General features: G+C 42.8%; 1 long non-coding RNA gene across 1 annotated transcript in view; it reads right to left on the reverse strand.

Moving 5' to 3' along the window:
- Positions 1-2,500, reverse strand: part of LOC137985362 (uncharacterized) — a 188,174-nt gene that overhangs the window by 164,442 nt on the left and 21,232 nt on the right. The window lies entirely within an intron of this gene.

The following is a 2,500-nucleotide window of genomic DNA, read 5'->3' on the forward strand; positions in this document are numbered from 1 at the left end:
CTGGTAAAATAAAAATAGGAAGATAGTCGGCGTTACACGTGCGCTTTTCCAATCATCTATGCAAATTCCTGTCGCAAGAGACAGGTTAAAAATGTACTTCAAAGACGGTGCAACTTTACTTGCTGATATTTTAAGAATTTTAGGAGGAATTTTATCGAGGCCGTTGTTTTATTTGCTTTTAGGCCTCTCAAAGTTGACGCAACGTTATCGACAGGAATTGGTAAGAATTTAAACTGCGTGCATAGGAATGAATTGATATTGTCTCTAGTCGTTTGGGCAATATTGCACGACTCGTTTTCGTATTCTGCTGCTAATGTCGGCCCAATATTAACAAAATAGTCATTCAAACCCTCAGCCACAGATTTGGGATCTGACACTAAATTATCGTTAACTGAGAGCTCGCTCAAATTATTCGGTTTGTTATTCTTCCCCAATTATATATTGATGAGGGTCCAAGTTTTCTTAGGGTCATATGTACTAGAGCAGGAGTTAATCTTGTCATTGAAAAATTTAGATTTGGCATTACGCATTTGAATATTTACTTCATTTCGCAACTATTTAAAACTCTCCCAGTGGGTCTGCGAGGCAAATTTTATTGCCCGTCTTTTTGTGATAGTCACAATTTCTCATTAGGTCCTTGATGCGTGGTTCGTCACTTGCCAAGATGCAAAATTATCCGGAAAAAGAAAAGATTCGATCCATTGAAACTTCAGTGTGATCGTGGCACATGCGACGTTTACTTGGTAACAACGTAAGTTAGAAAGATTTAACCCGAAGTTAAGTGTTATCGTACAAGAATATAGGAAAGTCTTTTTGCTTTGCAGAGTAAATGACTGCATAAACGGTGGCTTGTTCCCAAAACAGTCCAAAATGCACTTCAACTCGGCCCTGTCTACCATATTCGTATTGTTTTCGCAGGGGAGAACATCATGACAATACTTTCGTTTCTCAAGGTGAAAGACATTCGGCTGGAGTAATGCCCCACCCCTACCCCCTCCCCCCTTCCCTTTCTCCCGTGTTGTCGCCTGTGCTCTTGTTAATCGGGCCCCTAAACTATATGTGACTAACCCCTTATCCAACAATTATTTTTATTGTTAAGGCGAATGGCCGGGCCTCCAGTGGGGGCCAGACATACCGACTATATGTAATTCGTTAAAAAACAACGGTTCACTTTACGGGGATCCATGCATCAGCACGCCAAAGACGCTAGGAAATCGAACTGCCCTATCCATGACAACGGAAGTCGTTATGAGCATGCCAGAGAAAAAAATTTCAAACATCACGCAATTACACAAAAATTCTAGGAAGAAGAATTTCATAAGGGCTAAAGCCAAACAAGACAAGACGACAAATCAAGATGGGGTGCCGAGGAATCAGTGAAGGAAAACACGAGACACTGAAGCTAAGAAAGCCCACTAAGAACCAAGGGGCAGAAAAAGAAAAAAAAAGAAGGACATTCAGGGGCTAGGCCACAAAAAATAGGAGAATCAACAGGATAGCCAAAACGTATCAAACGGTCAGTTATATAAAGGATTCCATGCGTGATTATCCAGTTGAGATCGACCGCTGGGTGGTCCAGCACGAAAAAATAAGAGCTGCCTCCAAGTGGTAGGCCAGTAAAGCTCAAAACGTGTCAAAACAATGAGGAAGCTAACAACACTCACTGAGAGTAACGACAAATGGACGGATTGGCTGAATTCAAGAAACAGACGAAACATGATGAAGAGACACGACGGCCTATCAACAAACGAGGAACGACGCCGTGAAAAAGAGCCACAGGCAGACAGAAAAGCGCGTTAGAAATTGGAGGAGAGCTCTAGAGAAGAAGGTGCCACAGGAAGGGGAGTGGGGCAGGACATAATAAAACGAAGGACTAAGCAGATTAGAACACCAGCAGGAGAAAAAGGAGGTCCATGCAGCTGCTTGGTGAAACAGCAAGGCACCTAATCCACTGAACAAACAAAGAAGAAATTTTCAGCTTTAGGTCGAGAACACTCAGAAAATCACAAGCAGAAGGGGGCTGAACCACAATGGCACGCACCACGGCTGAAGTCAGGCCTACTTCTCCAGAAAAAAACCAAAGACGATCTTAGCAAGCTTAACAAAACAACCGGCTGGCACATGAATTTGTGAGGCCACGTACCATATCCTTGTGGGGGCCAGAGCACTGATGACCAGAGCCTGGCCACTGTATGATAACGGCCGTTGTCTGCAGGACTGTGCAATTCAATGTAATCTACTTGATGATGTAATGTCAACCATGAAAGAAATATTGTAATCCCTACGCGCCTAACTCCGTGATCCTGTCCGCGCAAGAATCCGCCCCACTGAAAAAAGCATAGCGTATACATATGTATCACCATGAGGAAGCTCTAAGGAGCCTTTGATAATGTTAATCCAATAGGCCTTATTACGGTTTTGACCGCCATTTTGACGAGTAGGCAAAGCGTAAAGAATTTGTAGTGTTTATATGTGGATCCGATGACAAATAATTTTCGTT

Source organism: Montipora foliosa, chromosome 1 (assembly GCF_036669935.1).
Source record: "Montipora foliosa isolate CH-2021 chromosome 1, ASM3666993v2, whole genome shotgun sequence".
Taxonomy (NCBI): Eukaryota; Metazoa; Cnidaria; class Anthozoa; order Scleractinia; family Acroporidae; genus Montipora; species Montipora foliosa.